Consider the following 24,732-nt stretch of genomic DNA (forward strand, 5'->3'; position numbering starts at 1 on the left):
AATCCCAGCACTCAGGCAGTCTAATCTCTGAATTCTAGGCTAGCCTGGTCTGTATATCAAGTTCCAAGCAGCCAGTTCTATATGAAACCCTGTCTCAAAAACTCCAAAAGAAAAAGGATGCAGCTTAGTCTAGCTGGAGCCCTGGCTTAGAGGAGACAAGAGGCTTGCTTGCCTGAGGCTTCATGGAGTGGGTGCTGGAGCTGGCCAACAGCCCACCTGACGGTTCTCTTTTGGACAGCCTCTGGAGGAGCACAGACATTTCTTCTGGGTACACTTGACAGTGAATCATGCTTGCAGGGAGCTGTGATAAAACTGCCTCCAGCAAAGTTCCTGTTCAGAGCTCTGCTGATGCAGGCTGTGGTGAGGAATGATGGGACAGATTGACTGGGTCCAGCCTCACCCGTGGCATGCTGAAGAAGGCCCAGGAGACCCTGCCTCAGTAAGTGAAGTGAAGTGAGATCACTAAACTTGATGAGCTAGTGAAGACAGATCTGGCCATCCTCGGGAAATAGAAAATGAGCAACCCTGGGCATCCCTCAAGGCCCTGCAGGTGATAGGTCTTGAGATTATGATGGGGGTGGGTTATAGAACATAGAAATCAGTAAAGGCAAGTGATGTTGACACCCCAGGGCAGTACCTTGCTGTACTTTGAAAACGCAGTGAAGCTGAGCATGGTGGTACATGCCTATAATCCCAGGAACCAAGAGGCTAGGGGGAGGTAGATGCTAGCCTGAGGTATATAATGAGTTTCAGGCCAGCCTGGGTTAGACAAGACCCTGTCTAAAAACACAATGAGTTGGGCTCAGTCCTTCATCTGTTATTGTCTTAGATGCTCAGGGCCTTTACATATGCTGTGCCTAATGTTTGGAGGGTCCTCCCCTCCAGGAAGCCTGCCTCTGCTCACATGAAATAAAAATAAATAAGATATTTTTTTTAAAAAAACATAGTTTGAAACTTACATTGGGGTTGTCTTTTCACAGCAGCAGTGATTGTTTACAATAAAGTTTCAGTTAAAACGCTGTGGTACTGGCATATGGATGGACAACAGACCAATGGAATAGAACTGAAACCCAGAGATAAACCCATACATCTATGGCAAATTGATTTTTTTTCTTTTGTTTTTCACATAGGATCTCACTATGTAGCCCTGGCTGACTTGGAACTCATTATGTAGACCAGGCTAGCCATTAACTCACAGAGATTCTCCTGTCTCTGCCTCCAGTACTGGGTCTAAAGGCAAGTGCCATCATGTCCAACAACTCTGATGTTTTGCTGGTGGAAATGCATAGTGGTGTAGCTGCTGTGGAAGACTTTCTAGAAGTTTTTCAAAAGGTTAACTATATGACAACCAATCACATGACACAGCAAGTACAGATATATCTGCATACTCATGTTCATAGCAGCATTTTTTCATAATATCCAAAGGATGCAATGTCCATCAACAGACATACAGTGGAATATTATCATCCTCAAAGAGTGAAGTTGTTATAGAACATGTATGTACCTGAAAAACATCTGATTGAAATAAGTCAGACATAAACTAGGCATGGTGGTGCATGCCTTTAATCCCAGCACTCTGTGAGTTTGAGGCCAGCCTGGTCGCCATTAGCAAATCAAGGCCAGCTGCGGCTACAGGGAGAGCTTGTCTCAAAAAGACCAAAAAAAAAAGAAAGAAAAAGAAATAAGTCAGACATGGGACTGGAGAAATGGCTCAGCAGTTAAGCACATTGGTTAGGTTCCCAGCATCCACATGGCAGCTAACAGCCCTTAACTCCAGTTCCAGGGGATCCAGTGCCCTCTTCTGGCTTGCACAGGTACTGCATGCACATAGTGCACTTATATGCAGGCAAAACACTCATACACATAAAAAGTAAATTTTTTTTTTTTTGGTCTTTTTTGAGACAGGGTCTCTCTGTAGCCCTATCTGGCCTGAATTCGTTATGGAGACCAGGCTGGCCTCAAACTCACAGAGATCTGCCTGCCTCTGCCTCCCGAGTGCTGGGATTAAAGGTGGGTGCCACCATGCTCCACTAAAAAGTAAATTATTTTTTAAAGAAAGAAGTCAGACATTCAGACTCTGGGCTGGACATGATGGTGTATGTCTTTAATCCAAGCCCTCAGGAGGAAGAGGCAGAGGCAGTCAGATCTCTGGTTAACCTTCATAGTACCAGAAGGTGCAAAGCAGGCAGCTGGGGGAGAATTGCCATCAACAGTCTCACTCAGCTATGGACCCTAAAGACCTGTCAAGCAAGATGTGCCACTGATACAGCAGTGGCAAATCAGTCATAGGGGCAACCAGCTGCTTTCTAATTGGGTTTGAGGCCTGTTCCATAAAAGGGAATTCATGCCTGGTACTGTAAACCTGGTCAAAAACTGGCGGAGGAGGTCATAGGCTATAGTGGGAAAGCTACAGCGGGTGTTTTGCTAAATGGGCATAATGTGCGCATCAAATTGCCTTCTAAATAAACATGTTTATCCCCATAGATCAGTGCCACTGCCAGCTTTACTCGATCAAGCCTCTTTTTACTGTGGGCTGCAGTTAATGCAGAAAATCACAACTGATTAAAGTACTGCGAATAAGTGACCATGGAGTGCTTGGCCTTAAATGGGACATCTATATCACCTTCCAAGGTTTTTGGAACATTGTGGAACAGGCTAAGGAAAGAATGTAAAAGTCAAAGGAACACTGTTTACTGATTTGTGCCCCTGGCCTCAGCTACTTTTCTTTTTTATTTTTTTAACCTATTTATTTTTTTGTTTTGTTTTGTTTTTTGTTCTTTTTGAGACAGGGTCTCCCTGTAGCCCCAGCTGTCCCAGAACTCACTATGTAGACCAGGCTGTCCTTGAACTCACAGAGATCTGCCTGCCTCTGCCTCCCGAGTGCTGGGATTAAAGGTGTGAGCCAACACGCCCGCAACTTTACCTATTTATTTTATGTATAGGAGTGTTTTGCCAGCATGTATGTAAGTGTACCATGTGTGTGCAAATCCAATGAGGCCAGAAGAGGATGGATCCCTTAGAACTGAGTTTACCAGTGGTTGTTAGCTGCCATGTGGGTGCTAGGAACGAAGCTAGGTCCTCTGCAAGAGCAGCCAGTGCTCTTAACCAATGAGCCATCTCTCCAGCCCCTCAGCTCCCTTTCTTATACAGCCCAGGCCTACTTGCCAAAGGATGGCACTGCCCACTGCGGGCTGGGCCCTCCTACATCCATCAGCAATCAAGAAGACACAGACATGCCCATAAGCCATCTGATGGAGAGAATTCCTCAACTGAGAGCCTCTCTTCCCAGGTGACCCTAGGTTTGTGTCACATTGAAGTTGAAGTTAACTATGACAGATATGATCATTATGTCTCCTTTTTTTCTTTTTTTCTAGCTGGCTCTGTAGTCTGGATAACATCTGAATGTGTGCTGTATACAAGGGAATTTTTTATCAGATAAATTAAAGAATGCAGTATTAATCATCTTTTAAAAATATTTATTATGCCGGGTGTGGTGGTGCACACCTTTAATCCCAGCACTCAGGAGGCAGAGGCGGGCGGATCTCTGTGAGTTCAAGGCCAGCCTGGTCTACATAGTGAGTTCCAGGACAGCTGGGGCTACACTGTCTCAAAAAGACCAAAAAAAAAAAATTATTATTTTATTATATATGTGTTAGTGTATTGCCTGCATGTGTAAAAGTGCACCTGTTTTGTACAATGCCCAGGAAGTTTAGAAAAGAGCACTGGATCCCCTGGAACTGGAGTTTTGGATGGTTGTTAGTCATGATGTGGGTGCTGAGAATCAAACCCTGGTCCTTTGCAAGAACAGCCAGTGCTCTTAACTACTGAGCCATCTCTCCCGCTCATTTTTTTTTTTTTTTTTTTTTAGGCAGGGTCTCACTATGTAAACCTGGCCAGCCTGGAACTCTCTATCTCTCTATGCAGCTCAGGCTGAACTTGAATTTACAGAGATCCACCAGCCTCTACCTCTGGAGTGATGAAACTAAAGGTGTACCACCACACCTGGGCCCAGCTGGTATTAATCTTGAGACAAATTTACAAGTCTAGTTAATTTTTATGATCCTGAGGCTTGAACCCAGGGCCTCATACATACTAGGCAAGTGCTGTACCACTGAGTTACATTCCCAACCCCAAGTTTATTTTTATTTTACAATTATTTTTTAACTCCATCTATCTATCTACTACCTACCTATTTATCTGTGCTAGGATAGGAACCCAACCTAAGGCCAGACTTGCTTGGCAATCACTCTACCACTGTTATTTCCTAGCCCCACCCTCTTCCCCCCCACAAGCTGGCCTCAAACTTACTGCCCATGCCGCCCTAGTGCTAGGATAACAGGTATGTGTCTCAAATCTTTCTTCTGTGGGCACTAATTCCATTCATGAGGCTACAGCCCCATATGACTCACCTATCAAAGGCCCCACCTCTGAATACTATCATTGCATATTAGGCCCCAGTATAAATTCAGGGCCATGTCCATATTCACACCCTAGCACAGCAAGTGTGCTCAGTTATAGATGAATCGGGTCAATAGGGAGAAAGCACCAGGACACAGATCAAACTCCGGTGGGATAGAGTTTATCAGCAGAGGAAATTTGCACGGGACAGTTCCCTTCAGGGTAGGGAAATTGTCAGCCCATGGGTTGTGGGCTGGGGTCTTTATAGGGGGGAGCTTCAGGGGATACAGAAGGCGGGAAGATTTTTTTTTTTAAATTAGGTGGGGGAGCGGGAGCCCAGGGCTTATTAAAACCACCCCCTTCTATCCCTCAGCCAGGATCTGGGTCAAAAGGTGTTTGTTTATCCTTTAAGATCATCAAAGAGGAAGCATGCTGTGCTGCAGCAACTCCTTGCAGTCTCTGGTCAAAAGGTGGAGTCTGTTTATCCTTTTAAGATCATCAAAGAGGGAGCATTGCTGCCTTTGGCCAAAAGGAGCAGAAAGGTCTGCTTCTCTTGACTTCAAAGATGTGAGGGCCTGTTGGGGAGGGGACTGCTGCAGATCTGAACCCAGTACTGACAAGTCCTTTAAAGGGAACTCTTCACAATGGGGTGAACACAAACTCCTTTATCTCTTCCCTCCAAGGGGGAGAGCTTAAGATTTCAGCATCATTCCATAGTGGCTAATTCTTTGAATGGGAGAGAAAGGAAGGTGGCCCCATATTATTTTAGAAGTCTGGGGTCAAAGTTATGTTGGTGAGAGGAATGCAGGTCTTCAGCCTATGAAATACTGCAGCAGTGGAGTGGAATGAAGCACAGGAGGTGCCTTACAGGGAAGCCAGTCCCTTAAGTTGTTGACATGAATTTGATTTCAAGAAGTGTTAGACAAGCTGAGGATGCAGAGCTGGGCCAGAGCAAAGCCCTTGCTCTTGTCACCAGCAAAAGAAAACAAGGGAGAGCCAAAGAGATGCTTCCTTCCACTACTCACCCACCTTGCCCTTCTGCAGACCTCTCAAAGTGGATCCTGGAGAAGGCCTCTAGGCTCCATGAGAACAGAGAGCTATGAAATTTCCAAGGCACCAAGAGAGTAGAGGGTAGAGGGGACCTAGGAAGTAGCTTAGAGGTAGAGGGTGGCCCTGGTGTGTTGGAAGACCTGGGTCTGATCTCCAGCAACACACACACACACACACACACGCACACACACGCACACACATGCACACACTGGGGAATGGATACAATGTAGACACAGAGTGAATGAGCTTCATGGGAAATCAAAGCAGGAGAGACAGGTGGGACCCTCACTTTGAGCCCTAATCCTCTGTTGAAAGGGTAGAGATGGAGACAAATCAGGCCACTTCTATCTTCTCTCATCCTCAGTCTCACTAACTCTCTAAGATCTTAGGACAAGCAACACATTGAAAAACTACTGACAGAGTTGCTGCAGTTTGAGTACATACAGTGAGTGAAAGGCTACCTGGTCTAGTAAGGAATGTCTGCCATCCATCCCATAGTCAGAGGTGGGTGGTCGGTCAGTGCCTTGTTCCTGCCTGGAACATAACAATGAATTGCTGTCTTCCTCCAACCAAAGAAAAGGTCAGCCAAAAAGAGTTCAGATTTGAACACACCAGGGAAACTTGTAGGCCAATCTGAAGATGTCCTCAATGCAAGAAAAAGGCTTATGCTGGGGGTTTGAGTCATAAATGGATGAATGGAAGTAAATGAGGTCATCCAAAGAGAATGTGCAGAGAGACAGTGGACTGTGACAGAACCTAATGGGTGCCAGCTGTGGTGGTTTGAATGAGACTGTCCCCCATAGGCTCCAAGTATTTGAACATTTTGTCCCCAGTTGGTGGTGCTGTTTCAGGAGGTCTTAGAAAGTGTGATCATGCTGGAGGAAGCACATCACTGGGGGTGGGCTTATAGAGTTCTTAAGTCTTGCCAGATATGTGGTCACTCTGCTTCCGTGCTTGCTTGATGATATGACAGCTTAGCTTCTGCTCCTGTTCCAACTTCAGCTACCTCTGTCCCCATGCCTCCCTGCCATGATGGACTAACTCTTGCCACTTTGGAACCATAAGCTAAATAAATGCTTCCCTTTATAAGTTCCCCTGGTCATGGTGTTTCTCTCACAGCAACAGAAAAGTAATTAATACAGTAACTGGTACCAGAGAGTGGGCTGTTGACTGTGAATAACCTGGCCATGTGGGGTTTTTTGGAGGAATGTGGAAGACTTTGGAAGTTTGGGCTAGAAAAGCAGTTGATTGCTGTAAGCAGAGCTTCATAGGTCATTCTAGTAGGTGCCTGGAAGAAAGTAGTGCTGAGAACACTGTAGTTCCAGGGGGAAATAAGGACTTAAGCAGAAATTGAGATATTTTGGCAAAGAGCCTGGCTGGAGTCTGTCCACAGCCAAAAAGTTTTCTTGAGGCTAAGTTGAAAAGCAATGGACTCACTTCTTTGGCAGAGGCTATTTCAAGACAACCTAACATAGAAATGGTGGCATGACTATTAAAGGTGAATATTATGCAGATCTATAGAGAAATGAGCAAATGAGATAGAAATACAGAATGTACAGTTTAGATTGAAAAAAAAAAAACACTAGGAGGATTAATGTTGGAGCCACAGCATGTGCTGAAGGAGAGGATCCCTTTGCTAAAGAGATTAAAGTGATTAAGCAGCTGCCTAGAGATTTGCATTTAAACAATGAAGAGAGTGCCTCCAGGGCAAGACCACACCCAGCTAAGCCTCTAATTTGTGAAAGGAAAATGCAGCAGGGGTTTTCTACTAGAAAAACACTGAAGGAAAAAGCTATGAAAGTGGATGAAGCAGGCTGGGGTCCATCCTAAACTTGTAGTCAAACTTGGCAGTGTTGCTCACCTGGTGCTGGCTTTAGAGGCATAAAAGATGCAAGAGTGAAGGGGTCGTCAGTTCTTCCCTCCACAATTTCAGAGAGCAGCTGAGGCCAGGCAGTATGCAGCAGGGGTGTCCTTGCATAAAGAAGGCCCTAACAGGCCAAGAGGCCCCAAAAGACCATTGTATGAAGCTGTAAAGGTGAAGCCTGGTTGGCACTGGAGACCCCAAGAAGATGTTTGAGATGCCAAAGCTGTCTGACATCTGCCAAGGAGAGCTGCATACAGGGAGTGGTACATACCCGAGAGAGATGTATGTTGCACACAGCAAAGCTAGAGGGGCTGAGCCATCTAAGCCCTACTGGAAGTAAAGTCCCAGAAGTTGAAGGTGGAGCTACTGGATTTGGTGTTAGCCCTGCTGGTTTTTGGCCTTGTTTTGATCCAGTGTTTCCTCTCTATGCTTCTATTCCTCCCCTTTGGAATGGGAATGTGGACTCAGTTCCATTGTACGTTGGGAGTTTGTAATTTGTCTTTTGATTTTACAAAGGCTTACAGTTAAGATATTGTCCTGAGTCTCAGAAGAGACTTTAGACTGTGGACTTTTGAATACTATTGAGACTGGTAAAGACTATGGGAACGTTTAAGTTTGGACTAAATGCATTTTGCATTTTATATGGTCATGAGCCTATGAGGGTCAGGCAGTGGAATGTGGTGGTTTGAATGAAAATGTCCCCCATAGACTCCAAGTACTTGCACAATTTGTTCCCAGTTAGTGGTCCTGTTGTGGGAGGTCTTAGAAGGTGGGGTTATGCTGGAAGAAGCATATCACTCTGTAAGCAGGTGGGCTTACAGAGTTCCTTAAGTCTTGCCAGGTCTTCAGTCACTCTGCTTCCTGTGCCTGCTTGAATATGTGTGCTTCTGCTTTCTGCTTCTACTCCAGCTACCTCTCCTGCTATCCTTCCCTGCCATGATGGACTGATTCTTGCCCCTTTGGAACCATAGACTAAATAAATGCTTCCTTTTATAAGTTCCCTTGGTCATGGTGTTTCTATCACAGCAACAGAAAAGTAACTAATACACAAACATTTTAGGTTGTCCTAACCTAATCAGACAAAGACCACTATTGACAAAAACAGTCTAAGCTGGTTATGATGGGTAATACTGGTACTCAGGAGACAGAGGCAAAAGAATCACCACAAGATTGAGGTCAGCCTCAGTTACACAGCAAGACCCTTCTCAAAACAAAACAGAAAACATTGTCTACTAGTCAAGTTCATTGCTGGACATAATGTTACACTTATGTAATTCCAGCACTTGGGAGGCTGAAGCAGAGGCATTACAAGTTCAACATCAGTCTGGGCCACCTAATGAAACCCTCTCTTTAAAAAAAAGTTGGGAGTGGTGGCACATGCCTGTAAGTATAGCACTTGGGAGGTAGAGGCAGGAAGATCATGAGTTCAGGGTCATCCTCAGCTACATAGTGAGCCCTAGGAATATAAAGTGAGATAGTCTTATTATTATTATTATTATTATTATTATTATTACATAGCCCTGACTGGACTGGAACGCTCTATATAAACTAGGATGGCCTCAATCTCATAGACTTCCACCTGTTTCCCAAGTGCCATGATTAAAGGGGTACATCACAACCCCAGCTCAAACAGCAGGGTTTTTAAAAAAGATTTATTATCTTTGTGCATATGTGTGTGGGTATGTTATGTGGGTGTGTGTCACAAGTGTGCAGTGCCCTCAGAGGCCAGAAGAGGGTGTTGGATTCTATAGAACTGAAGTTACAGGCTGTTATGAGTCACCTGGTATAGATGCTGGGAACTGAACCCTAGAACAGCAAGTTCTTTTAACAGCAGAGACATCTCGCCAGCCCCCAACATCAGTTTCTCTTTTTTTTTTAAAATTTTTATTTATTATTTTTATTTTATGTGTATGAGTGTATTGCCTGCATGCATGTAAATGCACCCTTGTCTTACAATGCCCACAGAGGTCAGGAGAAGGCATCAGATCCCCTGGAACTGGAACTACAGATGGTTGTTAACCATGTGGGTGCTGGTAATCAAACCCAGGTCCTCTGCAGGAGCAGACAGTGCTCTTAACTGCTGAGCCATCTCTCCAGCCCCCCCCCCAACCTCAGTTTCTTGATCAGAAAATTATATTTTTCCTGATGACTTTCCTAGGAACAGGATACTTTTTTTTTTTTTTTTTTTTTTTTTTTTTAAACAGGGGCCGACAGGGTCTCCTTGTAGCCCCAGCTGTCCTGGAACTCACTATGTAGACCAGGCTGGCCTCGAACTCACAAAGATCTGCCTGCCTCTGCCTCCCAAGTGCTGGGATTAAAGGTATGCACCACCACACCCAGCAAGTATACATTTTTAGTACAGCCAACTTTTAGTTTTTCATTGCCCCTAAATTTAAAAATATTTGCATTATAATAGTATACAGTATTCTACAGTAAAATAATTTCAGCCATTTTTTTCCATAACAGATTCAGACTCTTAGAAACAACAAAAAGTCTTTTAGACTCCATTCAAGCTGCCAACATTACCCCAAAGCAATACAGAACCATAAAAATATTTGTCAATCCTTGGACCCTGCTAATAGTACGTACATACTAGTTTAGTATGTGCAAATTGCAGGGAAGTGCTCAAAAGAGACAGTCACAGGCCCATGAAGTAAGTTATTATGATTACACTTGAATGTCAACATGATGGGATTAGGTTAATCAAGGTGGAAAGACCCACTTTAAATGTGGAATGGTACTCAAGTCCATGGGTCTGGGTCCTGGACTGAATAAAAAGAAAGTCAGGAGGCTGGAGAGATAGCTCAGTGGTTAGGAGCATTGACTGCTCTTGCAGAGGTCCCAGCTTCAGTTCCCAGCACCCACATGGTTGTGTAGGAGATCTGTTGCCCTCTTCTGGCCTCTACAGGCACTGCATGCACATAGTGTACTTACATACAGGCATATATATACAATCATACACATAAAGTAAAAATAAATTTTAAAAAGTGAACTGAGCACTAACATTCCTCTCTCTCTGCCTCCTGACTATAGATGTAACATGACCAGCCTCCTCATACCTACCTTCATGATGTCCCTGCCATGATGGGCTCTGTCCTCAAACTGAGTCAAAATAAGACCTTTCTCCCTTAAGTTGCTTTTTTTTGAGGCATCTTTTCATAGCAACAGGAAAAGTAACTAATGTACTGTATTTCACAATGGCATCAGCCAAGCACACCCTGTCCTGTTTTTTGTGAGTTTGTTCTGTCTCCTAGAGAATGCCAGAGCTGAGGTCACAGGCCACATTGAGAGCAGGCTATGTCCCATGTCTTTTCTTACTTTTGACATCTAGCAGAGAATATACCTGGAAGTGATTTTGTGAAGAGGATAGCAGAAGTCTCCATTCAAGCAGGCATAAACCATGGGATTGACAGTTGAGTTGGTGTGGACAGAGAATGGCCATGTTTATCCTTAGCCTGAACTGGCAGAATATGGGAGATGGAGAGATGATGGCATACACCAGTAACCAGCACAGAGCAGACCCCACAGTTATGTGGGGCCCCATGATGTCCAGGTTGGGGGCAGCCCTTGCATGGTCATCAGCTCAGTATGCTGAAGCTGCCTATGGACCACCAGGAAGATCTTGATGTAGTGCAACACACTGTGGGCACTACATGCCCAAAGAAATTGAAGTGTACCATGTAGCTCATGGGGACTGTTTTTGGAAACAAGGCACTTCATGACGTGGACATTTTCATCTGTGGTTACATTACAGATTTTGGTGACAGTTTTTACTGCTCTGGCCAAGAGACAAAATCAACGTGAAGTCAAACGCAGACCCAGAGGACAGCAATAAGCCCTTTTAAGAGCTCAAGATCCAGGGACCAGTTACATAACTGAGTGGGTTACTACAGTGGCTCCACCAGAAACACCACAAAGTAGCTGGTGGGTGTCTGTAGCCACGCTCAGCATGACAACTGCAGTGCACATCAGTACATTTCCCACCACCATCAGTACACTGTCAACTCAGAAAACAGCTCACACCTCAGAGGGAATAAGGGAAAGTTTATTCTGGTGCCAAATATGAGTGACATGGCCCTGGAACACAGATTAGGCTACCCCAAATAACCATGTTCTGAAGTAGTAACACTATGAAAATTGTATAGTAACAAAGCAAAGTTATAGATCAAGACATTTTAAATACATCAGTGGGAACATCAGGTAGGCAGATTACAGCAGAGAAATCTCTGCAACAGACCTCAGATGCTGTCTGATGACAATTCTTAGCTTTTGGGTTGGTGGAAATTAGGGACCTGTTTATACATTCTGAAAACTATTTTACCTGATAGTCACAAGGTTGTCAGGTCAAACATAGAGGTGAGCAATCAGTGGCTATTTAAGGGGCTAAAGATAGTCCAAGATAAATTGGCTCTTGACCTGCAACATTCCATCTGTCCACAATCACTGAAGGTTTTTGTTTGGTTTTTGAGACAGGGCCTCCCTGTTACCTCAGCTGGCCTAGCTGTGTAGACCAGACTAGCTCCAGCCTCTCAGAGATCTGTCCCTGCCTCCTGAGTGCTGGGATTAAACACATGCACCTCCATGCCCAGCTCCACAATCTTTATTTTTAAAAATTTATTTTTATTTTCTGTGTATGAATGTTTTGCCTGTATGTATGTAGGTGCACCATATGATTGCAATGCCTGTGGAGACCAGAAGGTGGATCTGATGTATTGGATCCCCTGGAACTGGAGCTACAGATGCTTGTTAGCTGCCATGTGGGTGGGTGCTGGGAACTGAACCTGGGTCCTGAGCAAGAGCACCCAGTGATCTTAGCTGCTGAGCCATTTCTCCAGCCCACAATCATTTAAGTTTGACTCAATAAGCTTTGTAGACTGTTTAACATAGGTGTAGTTTTTCCTCTACTTTTTCCTCAGCTTCAGCCAACTTAATCTGGTGGTCTGGTGAAATTTAAGCAACACATCATTTTGAAAGGCTCAAAACAGGGATCAGCATCCCTTTAGCAGCCTGTACTGCTAAGTGGACCCAGAATCCTGTTTCCTTGAAAACAATATAGATGTTTGTTCAGAAATCCTTTATCTGATGCCAGGAAATGGTATCCAAGCAGTTAGGAGGCAGAAGCAGGCAGCTCTCTTGAGATCAAGGGCAGCCTGGTCTATATAGCATGTTCCAGCCTAGCTGGGGCTACAGGGGGACCCTGTCTCAAAAAAACAAAAATCAGTCCTTTACCTGGATCTTTACACCTGAGTTGTAAATTCTGTCCACTCAGTGACTTAGATTCCCCCAGGCAAGAGTTTCATTCTTGTTCATATAATTTCAAACAGTTAAATTCCTGATAGTCTATGATTTCAGAAAACAAGCCTGCTGGGTTGGTAAGAAATAAATTGTAACTCAAAGCAGGAGGTCATTATAACATTTTATAGCTGCAGTATGTCCTTGGGAAAAAGATTATTTCCTGTTAATTTTACAGCTGGTTTTCTCTGTGCCTGTTATTCTAGCCTAATGAACAGCAGGGAAGGTTTTTACAGTCCAAACTAATCTTTACATTGCAAGGAACACACAATGGAGGAGGAAACTGCAAAAACTGCTAGAAATGAACTGGAAGAAATGGAAGAAATGAATTGTGGGCCTCAGAAAGCAAGGTGAGACCAAGGTGGTGAAGATGGTAACAGGTTTAATTTATGATAGCAACAAAGTAGCCCTATCCACAAGGTAGCCATTTAAATTAATTAAATTTAAAATATATTCAATTAAGTTTTTAGTTGTTTTTTTTTTCCCCTGGGGCTGGGGTTTAAACCCAGGGCCTTCTGTCTTCTAGGCCAACACTATCACTGAGCTACATTTCTAGCCCATGGCTTATTTATTTTATTTTATATTTTATGTGTATGCATATATTGCCTACATGTATGTAAGTGCACCTGTGTCGTGCAATGTCCGTGGAGCACAGAAGAGACTGTCAGATCCCCTGAACAGTTGTTAGCTGCCATGTGGGTGCTGGGATTCGAACCCGGGTCTTCCGCAAGAACAGCCAGTGTTCTTAACTGCTGAGCTATCTGTCCAGCCCTGAGCCCATGGCTATTTAAAACAGGTTTATTATGGAGGCCATCCTCAGACTCTTGTTCTTCCCACTTCCAACATCTACGACCAGGGATTACAGGAGTGGGCCATAATGTGAGCCAAAAATGTTTAATTCTTTCATGGCATTTAGCCATGTTTCAAGTGTTCAGTAGCCACAAACTAGAGGTTACAGTATTGGACAGTGCTGACACCAATTACTTCCATCATTGCACAAAGTTCTATTTAAACTGGGCCCGGTGGCACAGACCTGTAATCCCAGCACACAGGAGGTGAAGGCAGGAGGATCAAAGTCATCCTGTGCTACATATAATTAGAGCACACACGGGCGCACGCGATGACTTTAACAGAAGGATTAAAGAGTCCAAGGCAGGTGGGGTGTGGTGGCACAGGCCTTGGCAGGCAGAGGCTGGTGGATCTCTGTGAGTTCCAAGCCACCCTGGTTTATATAGTGAGTTCCAGGCCAGCCAGGAATACATGGTGAGACTCCGTCTCAAAAAGGGAGAGAAAAAAAAATTCCAAGGTAATGGTCACCTCTGTGAATACAGACAAACCAAGTAGCAGGTGCAGCGTTCTTTTTAAGCCATCGCCGAACTCCACCTCCCAACATGCCTTTCTGCGACTCTGACTCTTGGACTTTCGGGAAACGTAGTTTTTACAACGCTCCACCCCAGTGAGGTCCCAGCGGAGAACTACAACGCCCATGCTGCAGTGCTCCGGACCTCCGGGGCCTCGTTCCAGGCTAGGCCTCGTCGGCGTTGGATGTTAGAATCTGGCCTCAGGCTTCGCGGAGCAGAGGCAGATGCTGGGACCGGGAGAGGAGTCGGACTTATCGGCTCGCCTCCGCTCCGGGGCTGTAGAGACGCCTCGATCTCCGTGAAGTCGCCCCAGGGGACCACTAGAGGGCTTGAGGCCGCTTTTAGTCCTTTTGGCAACGGCGTGTTTCGGCCGTTTGCGCATGCGCAATCTCGGGTCTCGTGGCCGGGGTAAACACCAAAAAGCGCCTGCGTGGTGGGAGCGCCTCGAGATGGACGGGCGGGGGCGCCTGAGCTAGGATAACCGGATGAGCTGTAACGGAATTGTCTACTCATGTTTCTGGGTCCTTTTATGGTTTGCGAAGCACAGACCCCTCGTTGCCTAGATCCTCACACAGGATTTTAAAAAGAGCATAAAGGACCAGAGGAAGATGCCAGAGCTTTATAACCCAGCTTCTACTTTTTATTTGCTATGTGATTTGGGTCATTGTTTCTTTAGGAACCTAAGCTCTCTCGTTTCTAGATGGGATTAGCTTGTGGGGAGGAGCAAATGAGATCCAGGGATGGAAATGAAACTCCCAAGCAGTCTATAAAGGCAAAAGATTATTACAGCCAGGTGAATACAGACTGAAAGACCCATTTCCTCTTTCTGAAAATTGCAAGCCTGGAGGTCCCAAAGAGGCCTTGGGCTAACCCCAGGTCTCAGCAGTGGGTGAACAAGGACTAGAACTCAGCTTCTACCTTTGGATCTGGAGCGCTTCCTTTCACTCCAAGGATCAGCATCTTTGTTGGACAACCAGACTACCAGGAAGACCTGAGGGAGTAGCTGGTCCAATGGTTCTGCTCCAACTTGTTCTGATGAGGAGTGCCTGGCTCCAGTGAGATGATCATCAGATGCAGGAAGTTGAGAATGTCAATGGAAGAGAACGGTGTTGCTGAAGCTGTACAAACCCTGTTTCTCCAGGTGTGGCAGAGGAGAGGCATCACTAAGGCAAACAGCTTTGAAAGGAGAGGAGTTGGGAGGGCATCAGACTCCTGAGCCTGGGGGCACAGGTGCTCTGACCACTTCAGATAGGGCCAGCAGCAACAGAAATGATAGTGGGGTTGGCGCAGGTGATAGGGAGAGGTCATGATGTACACTGAACTGAGGCTCTAGAAGCCTTTAGAATACCCAGAGGAATAAAGTGGCACCATGCCACCCAAAAAAATCAAGCAGCTGTCTACGAGGGAAGAGAGCTTTTCCTCTGTTTATCTGTGCCTTATAGTAGTGGAGCTGTTTTATGCAGCTGTTCCTGGAGTGCTCTAGTGACTTGAGGGGAGACCAGCACAATTTGGGAGACACTGCTAAGTCTGGTTGCATATGGGGTCTTTTTGGACAACTCAAGAAAAGTGGGTGAGAGCAGCAATAGAAATCCAAGATGAATCCCACCTCCAAGTAGCTAATCTGCTCTCACTTCTCATTGATATTTTTCAGCCAGGAAAACTAAGGCTAAAGAAGGGAGAGGAAGGCTGGGAATATAGCTGTTGGTAGAGTACTTGTCTGACATGCACAAAGCCCTGGGTTCAATCCCCAGTACTGCAATAAACTGGGCATGATGGTACATTCTTGTAATCCCACAATTTGGGGACAGGAGGATCAGGAGTTCAAGGTCATCCTCAGTTACATAGCCCGTTTGAGGCCAGCCTGGGATACATGAGACCCTGTCAAAAAATTCTCTCTCTCTGCGTGTGTGTGTGTGTGTGTGTGTTGATTTCTTTCTTTTTTGGAGGTGGGAGTTGAGACAGGGTCTCCCTGTGGCCCCAGCTAGCCTGAAACTCACTATGTAGACCAGAATGCCCTCTATCTCAGAGCTAGGATTAAAGGCCTGCCCCACCATGCCTGGCTTGATTTTTTTAAGTCAGGGTCAGCCGGGCATGGTGGCACATGCCTTTAATCCTAGCATTCAGGAGGCAGAAGCAGGCAGATCTCTGTGAGTTCAAGGCCAGCCTGGTTTACATAGTGAGGTCCAGGCCAGCTGGGGTTACAAGGACAAAAAAAAAGACAAAAAAAAAAAAAAAAAAAAAAAAAAGATTGGCTTCACAGTCGAAGTAATCCTCCTTTCTTATCATGCCAAGTGCTGGGATTCCAGGCATGTGCCACCACACCGGGCTTGGAAAAGGATTGTCGTAGGGACACACAGAAGTTGAGATATAATTGGATTAGGATAGAGATCTTTCTTTTACATGGCAATGGACCAAAAAAAAAAAAAAAATCCCTAAGGCCAGGTGTGGTAGCGTACACCTTTAATCCCAGCACTTGGGAGGCAGAAGCAGGCGGATCTCTGTGAGTTCAAGGCCAGCCTGGTCTACATAGTGAGTTTCAGGACAGCTGGGGCTACAGGAAGACCCTGTCTCAAAAAGACCAAAAAAAAAAAAAAAAAAACATTACATGGCAATAAACAAACATCTTCATCAAACATTTATGGAGCATCTAATGTATACTCTGAGAAGAGTTTTTTTTTTAAAGTAGCCAATGAAAGCCAGGATTACAGTCAGTCTTGTTTTTTTATCAGCCCTCACAATGTCAATACTGTGACCCTGGATAAGTCACTGCACCTCTTTTGAGTTTTCAGTAGTCTCCAAAGTGGAGGTGGTAAGCATTACTCAGGGCTGTCTAGAGGTTTAACTATAAATTAAATGAGTTATGACCTGTCTAACACAGAGGACACCACCAGGCATGTGGTAATGATAAATGCTGGCTATTGCTGCTTCCCGGAAAGACAGGTTGAGGCATGCTACAAATTGGGTTTTTCTCCAACCAGGCAGCAGTGCCAGGTCTGTCCTTCTCCTGCAAACCTCCTCACCATGCCTTTGGGGCGCCAACATTTCTGGAAGTGAAATAGACCCAGGCTCCCATTTCTGGCCCAGGAAGCCTGGCAGGGAAGAGCTGTTTGCAGTGTTGACACCACCGCATGTACATCCTCCTCCCCACATCCTGAGGCCCAGAATTAAGGGGAGTCTTGTTCCAGGTTGCACATTACAGCCCTGGACATATAGAAACCAGACTCTACCTGGGCTCATTACAGCTCCTTTGGAGGGCAAAGGTCTAGGAAGGCTAATAGCAAGCTTTTGGCCCGTGTTTTCCCTGAATGAAGTAGGCATTGGGGTCAGAGGGAGGGCCTGGATGGGAGACTAGGCAAATAGACATTAGATACTATATCCCTGGCCCACCCTGCTTGAGGATGGGTGGAGGCCTAGCTCTGTGCTAATTTCAGTTTTGGTCCAGGCCTCCATAATGGTGTGGTTCAAACCCCTTATTTAGAGGGGGCAAAGAGAAGTGCAGTTAGGCCAGGAGAAAGGGAGTCTAGTGTGGAAGCTGACCTCCTGCCTTCAGGTGTGGGCTCTATCTGGCAGCCAGATAGCAGAGGGTAGGGCTTGGTTCTGCCCCCATTCCCCCATAGTCATCCCAGTCCTGCTGGGAAGCAGCCCCCAAAGTGGCCACATTGCCAAGGTATGTATAGCAGCTCTCGTTGGAGAAGGGGATATTGGGAAGACATATAAGCAAGTTTGCGTGTAGGAGCTGGTCAGAGAAGAGCCTAGAGCTACTAGTAGGCAAGTGGGAGCAGGGAGCCCTTCTTACCATAGGGCTCCCATGGGATTCTGGGGCCATATTCTTCAATCTGAGGCAGCAGAGGATAAAAGTACCGTGGGAGTACACTCCTGGAGGAGGGAGCCGAGTAGATTCAGAAATGAGTCACAGAGCCAAGCCCTAAATTTAGGAAGTGCTGAAGGAGGCAGCCTCCCCCAAGGAAGACTTGGAGATGCCCACTGACCAGGGCATCAGAGACGTAGGGCTGGAGAAAAGTCTCCCAGGAAACAGTGCCTCATGGTGGCTGAGCCTGCTGTAGGCCTGTTCTAGATTTTTAACCCCAAAATGAACCTTGACACAACTTGGTTCTCAGAGCACCATTTTCTGAGAAAGCCCCCAGAGAACCCACTCCCATCGGCCCTTCACTTTACTCAGTCTGGGAACCAGGCCAGGCTCCCTGTGCCCTGCTGGAAGGAGCTATGTGAACATAAGGAGCTAATGCCTTCAAAAGGTGACAAAACCAAGTCATTGGCAGTTGTAGAAACAGAGGATGAAGATAGAGGACAACATGTCATCATCCACACTCAACCTCTAGGCTCCAGGTGAACCCATGTCAAGAAAATAGGAACAAAGGAGGCCCTCTGTTGGGGACAGATGCCAGACCTGGGGGTAAGGAGGCCTGGGAGATAGGAACTCATGGTAGCTATGCATGTATTGAATACTCACTGTAGTCCAGGCACATAGAGCTCAGCACTCTATGAGTAGTGACTCAATCCACTCCCTTTGTAATGACATAAATCTCATCAGTCTAGACTTAGAGGCAGGACAGTCTGGACACAGAGAGGCCACATAAGTTGTTCTAGATCCTGCACAGTTGGGACACTGTGTCCAATCCAGTCAGCTTGTCTCCCTGGCCCAATCCACTTTCCTAGACTGCTAACCTGGGTTCTACATGCCATCCACAGGCCTCCTTGCCCATCCTTCGTGTTCTATCCTTCAGCTCCTATACCTGAGTCCTGGGTTTTGTAGATTCCTGCGGCCCAGGACATCCCAGGCTCTGGGGAGAGAGAAGTGTCTTCCCCATGCTGAAGGACTTAACAGTGGACAGATGCCTCCCTAGACCCTCCTGCCTCAGTCTTGTGGAAATGCCCTTGAGACAGGAAAACAGGCCTAGAGAGACGCAGCTGGGCAGGGCTCCAGCAGAATCTTGGGAATGCCTTCCCCACACCCACTTCATGAAAGATCCCAGGGCCTGTGGCCACCATACACCCATGTGCTGGGACCCTGCTGACAAGGTCTGTCAGGACTGCTGCTCACAGGAATGCAGTTTGATTGATGACTGGTTCGATGCAGCCTTCCAGAAGCCCTTGAATTTCCTGTTAGAGGCACCAGATCCATCTGCTGACTCTAAGCCCTCCCCTTGACTCCATGCTCAGGCTGGGTGGTACGGGAGTGTCTTGAGTGTCTTCATGAAGAACAAGACTTTTTTCTACCAGGGTGGGCAGAACTCCTGGGACTCCCTGTGACAATGGCCCCTTTCTCACAACCCATACAACTTCCTTCTTTTGGTTCCTTATTTCCTCTCAAGGCTTTGCCCTTAGAGCCCTGAGTCATTGCAGTCATCACTTTTTAGAACTAGAGGGGCCGGTAGGGAGAGGTCAGGGTGTGACCCTCCTCTGACTTCCCAAGTTGGGACACCTGTGGTAGATTCTTCTTGGTTTTCTTTTTTTTTTGAGACAGGGTCTCCCTGTAGCCCAAGCTGGCCTGGATCTCACAGAGATTTTCTTGGTTTTGCCTTCAGAATGCTGGGGTTAAAGCATTCTGCTGAGTGTGTTCCACCACACTCAGTGATTCTAATTCTTGTTGGACCTTATTTTCCTCAGCTGTCAAGGGGGCTAAAGGCCCCTTGGCCTAAGGTTGTTGTGAGATAAGATGAGTCTAGAAGACGTGTTCTGGCCTGGTGCCTCCTCATGGAAAGGCTGTGCAGAGAGCAGTGTGCATTGCTGTGACTTGGATACAGTGTGTATATTCCCTTGATGCATCAGGCACCTGAGATCTGTGGGGAATGGTGTGTGGCTATGCAGCACTGCATGGTTGGGCAATGTGGGTGTGGCAGTGCCTTAGCTATAAGGTTTTCAGATTTAGCAAATACTTGGGACATATTTGTAGTAAAAACGATTCATCTGGTGTGTGTCTAAAATTCAAATTTCATTAAGGCATCCTGCATTTTTTTTATCTGGTAGCTTCACTCTGGTGCTGTGTGACCATGTGTATACATGCTTCTGTGTCAGGCTGGTCGTGTGTGTAACTCTGAGATGATGTGTGTCTATGTTGGACTGGAAAAGGACATCAAGTGACAATATATGGCTGTATAACCATGAAGGAGGATGTGGGTGACCTTGAATGATTGGCTTGGTGGCTGTGGCTCCCTCAGGGAGGCTTTGGGCTGTTTGCTCTGGGAGGCCCAGTAAAGCCATGAGACCCACCTTAAGTAAATACTTAGATCCTGGAACTTGTGGGACTGGAAAATAGCTCCTATTTCCACCGTAACAAGGCATGGCTCTCTAAAGGCCAAGTCAGCCTTGGTGGCCTCAAAGGGCTCTGACCTGAGGGCATATGCACAGAGCCTCTTGTCCACCCTATTTCCTGGTGACATCACAGAAGTCACTGTCTAATCTTCTAGAACAGTGGGCCTAGGATTCTGTCGTGTTGCCCTAGACAACTTGGGAATTTGCTCCACCCACATTGGCAAACAGGGTTACCCTGAGGAAGGAAGCAGGGAAGAAGGGGCCCATGGGGGGCATAATTCATCCAAAGGCTGTCATCTGTCTATCTAGATGGTGAGTAGGGGTAGGTGCCCAGGAACAAGTCAAGATTTGTGTGTGCTGAGCATGGTGACTCATTCCCGTAATCAGAGCACTTTTGGGAGGCTGAGCCAAGAGGATTGCCTCAAGTTCCAAGCTGGCTTGCTAGAATACAGAGTTAGACCCTGTCTCAAAAAGGGGGGGTGGGGGGTGGCAGGCACTGTCGGGGAGGAGGAAATTATTAAAGAAAAGTAGTAACTTACCAAGATGTGTGTGTGTGTGTGTGTGTGTGCGCGCGTGCGCGTGCACGCAATCTCAGGCTAGGAGCCAGGAGAACTGAGTCTTCTTTCTTTAGTTCTGTGTAGACCAGACTAGCTTCAAGCTCCCTATGTAACTGAGGAGATGACTTTGGTCTCCAGAATCTGCCTCCACCTCCCAAGTGCCTCTACCATACCCAACTTCTAGGTTTTTATTTTCCATGGTTGCTGCTATCTGGGTCTTGGTTTCTTCACCTTTTTGAAGGTCTTTAAATTTGGTGCAGGGAGTTGAGAGGGTTAAGGAGCAGGTAAAGGGGTCACTCTAGGCAGGTGCTGTTAGGGTCCGTGACACCTCTGCTTCAGTGGCTGTCTGGCGTAAATCTCAGTGACCTCTGCCTCCTGCATTCCAGGAATCACAGTGCTGAGGTACTGGAGGCCCCCTTAAGTGGTTGCCCTCTCTATGAGGAAGGTCCAGCTTGCTCAGCACCCCAGGCCTTGAGTCCTTATGTTCCCTAAGCATCTCAGGCACTCTTTCCCACACACTCCCACCTCTTTAGCCCCAGGGTGCCTGCTCCGTGCCACCCTTTTTGGAGCTGGGAGCTATAGAGGAGCCAGACTAGGCTCCGCTCTGGGGCTTACAGGTGCCTTACCTACCTTCTGTGGAGGGGCCCATTCAGGGGGAGGGCACCAAACAGGCACAGCAAGGGGTCATGCTTTGCCAACCTTTCGAAAGTACTGTCTAATCTTTCACCAGAATCTAGAAAAATTACATCAAGACATTACCTTAATCTTTTTAGTTGGAAGCACAGTTTGGACAGTGTGTTCTCTGTTCTGCACCATCTTCCAGTTGTATTTTGCATTACTTGTTTGGGGGGTGAAACTGGCACGGGTACAAGTCTTCATTGTACCAATTATCAGAGGGTAATATACCCGATGAGGAAAGAGGCAGAGAGAGAGAGAGAGAGAGAGAGAGAGAGAGAGAGAGAGAGAGAGGAGAGAGGAGAGAGAGGAGAGCACTGCATCTGATCACATAGCCAGGAAATGGTAGTGTCCTAATTTGAACACGGGTCCACAGCCAGGCTATAGGAACCAGGGGTACCTGGGTCCTCAAACTCCTGTCCAGACTCTTCTGCCAAGCTTGCTCCCTACCTCCTGGGCCTGGGAGCAGCTTGCCTTTATCTCTGCCTCTCAGGGATGTGGTGAGACATGATTTGGAGCTACTTTGTCATGTTCAAGAGGCTGTTAAGAGCCTCAGAGCTAGGGACACATAAATTCTGGGGGGGGGGGGGGCTTGGAAGGGCAAATTTATGAGTAGCATGAAGTGACATCCTTCTGATCATCCATTGTGGCCTGGTTAGATCCCAGGTCCCAGGGATGAGCCCAGGACTGTTAGGTCACCCACTATTACTGACCCAAGACCCCAAATATTTTTTTCTTAATTAATCTGGGTTATATGAGTGACAGTTTGGCTCCTGCCATCTGTTCCTTGCTGGCTGTCTTCCCTTCAGATTGGCAGCCTTGTGGTTGGTGGGAGGTCCTTCTGTCAGTTTGCCCTCACAGCCACCTTCTGCTGTCATCCCAGCCTTATCTTTTTCCCCTAGACTGGAAGGTGTGCCTGAGTGGTTTAGTGCCCTGATGCCTGATGTCTGTCTGTCAAGATGTATGTTATTGGGGCCCCAAAAAGGCAGGAGCCATCAGGCCACTACTGTCCTGCCTCTTCTTTGTGGTCAGTCTCTGAGGATCCAGTTTACAAAGCAGGTTTTGGCTTTGCTGAAGTCCCCCCTTGGGCCTCCCACTGGCCTGGGAGGTATGGGGTCAGAAACACACAGAGGCCTAGGGAAGCAGTACCCTGCATAGAGGTGGACTCAGGCAGAGAAAGTCCAGAGAGTCAGAGCCTAGGCCTCCTGAGCCCAAAGCCAGCCCCAAATGCCACCTACTCGTTTCTAGACACTTCTAAAGAGTGTGGGTTTAGAGGTTGTGTGTGTGATTAGCTGAAGCTACTTCCCACACTGCAGATGGGAGGCCTGAAGATCTAAGGTTATCACACAGGCCTGATGGAGACCTGAAGCTTTTTTAAAGAAGACTTGCTTTGTAGAATGCCCTTCAGGGTCACTTGCCATTATGGCTGCCTGCTTGTCCCTGCTCATTTTGATTTTTATTTTTGATTGTTTTTATTTGTGGTACTAAGGATAAAACCCAGGGCTCTGCTACTGAGTTCTATCCTCATCCCTTATTTTTTTTCATTTGTGTCAGTCTTATTAAGTTGCCTGGGCTGGTTTTTGAACTCACTATGTTGCCCAGAAAAGTTTTGAAGTTTCGATCCTCTTGCTTCATTGTCCTAAGAAATTGGATTACAGGTGTGTGCTACCACATCTAGTTTCCTGCTCATTTTAAAAACTGGGCACTCTTTACAAACATCTCAGAGCCCTAGGCACTTCAGAAAAAAAAAAAAAAACAAAAAACAAAAAACCTCTATTTGTGAACCCACAGTGCTGACTCCTCAGTTTTCTCTTAGCACCTGTAAGAAAAGCTGTTCTACCCCAGAGCTCTTCATGGTGAGGCTAGGAGGGAACTTCTGACTCCCTCCTTTGGTAGATGGGAAGCCAGGGCCCAGGGAGGGGGTGCGGAGGGCACAGCAAGAGCCCTAATTGGAGGAGGCTGAAAATCCTGCTCTAGTGAGTGTGGCCATAGGCTCACTCTGACTGGGCCAATTGTGGCCAGTTATTGGACCTTATTAGCAGCTAGCTGACCCAGAAAAGCTCATCAAAGGCCCTCCTTGCCCTACTGTGGTCTAGGGCCAGTGACAGAAACAGACTGACACATTCATACTGGCCTGGCCTTAGGAAAGTTGAGTTCCTGGTCTCAGTTCACATTGAATAGATTAGGGAAGAGCTGGCACTAGGACCCAAGGGGCAGGAGCTTCCAGGCTGGAAAGGTGGGAACAAATGTTAGTGGACATATCTAACCCCAGCTGTGGTGCTAGCTCTGGTCCTCTGTGTTCTGCTGGGGAAGGTATAGGGAAGCCCCAGAGGTCTGGGGCCAGAGCTCTTTGTGAACCTAGTGTAGTCAGTGGGAGGTGTGTGTACACAGGTGTGCTGAAGAGGGTGACTTGTGGAAAATAGCCAAATAGTCTAGGGCTGTAGGAGGGTCCTAGTTACATCTTTCAGGCCAAGGTGACTGGAATGGGAATTTTTTTTGGGGGGGGGTCTTTTTGAGACAGGGTCTCCCTGTAGCCACAGCTAGACTGGAACTCACTTTGTAGACCAGGCTGGCCTTGAACTCATAGAGATCTGCCTGCCTCTGCCTCCCAAGTGCTGGGACTAAAGGCGTGCACCACCATGCCCAGCCTGGAATGGAAATTTTGCCCAAGTCTGGCCAGCCTGTGAACCTTGAGCCTTGTGAGTTGGATCAACTTCTGGCTGGCTTTCTATACCCCACTGGGAATTGAGTTGGGTGTGTGTATGCTTGTTATACTCTTGGTTGTTCTGGGTTGCATACTGTGGCCACTTCTGTGTTACTGAGGGGCTGTCATTTCTGCGAGTTAGTCTCTTGATTGTCACGGGGTGGGGGTGTGCCCACCTTTGAATCTCTGAGGTGTTGTGGGTAAGGTGTGCTTGAGCATAAATAGGCTGTTGCAAAAGTGTGTACCTGTGAGGGTGGGAGAGGCGGAGAGAAGGGGCTCACAGGGAACTTCCAGAATCCCTCTCTGAGCCTCATCCTTCCTCTGAGATCCCATTCTCCCTCCGCCACAGCTCCCGGACTCCGCAGTCCCAGGCTGGACGGCAGCTCCTCCCGGGCCATGCCCTCTCCTCGGGGCACGAGGGGGGCAGGCGCTAGGACCCGGTGGGGCGGGGCGGGGCGGGGCCCCGCGCTCCCATAGCTCTTACCTCCGCAGCCTGGAAAATACCCAGCCAGGCGATCGGAGCCCGGGAGCCCCGAGCTGAGCTAGGGGAAGGAGGGC

At 46.9% G+C, this 24,732-nt stretch overlaps 1 protein-coding gene across 1 annotated transcript in view; it reads left to right on the plus strand.

Annotated features, from left to right (window-relative positions):
* Positions 1-15,189: 15,189 nt before the first annotated feature.
* Positions 15,190-24,732, plus strand: part of Stard10 (StAR related lipid transfer domain containing 10) — a 38,049-nt gene continuing 28,506 nt past the window's right edge. Inside the window, exon 1 of the mRNA XM_008852732.3 lies at positions 15,190-15,195. The gene's annotated coding sequence lies outside the window, so the exon portion shown is untranslated. The remainder of the gene's footprint in view (positions 15,196-24,732) is intronic.

Source organism: Nannospalax galili, unplaced genomic scaffold (genome assembly GCF_000622305.1).
Source record: "Nannospalax galili isolate Female #2095 unplaced genomic scaffold, S.galili_v1.0 scaffold686, whole genome shotgun sequence".
Classification (NCBI taxonomy): domain Eukaryota; kingdom Metazoa; phylum Chordata; class Mammalia; order Rodentia; family Spalacidae; genus Nannospalax; species Nannospalax galili.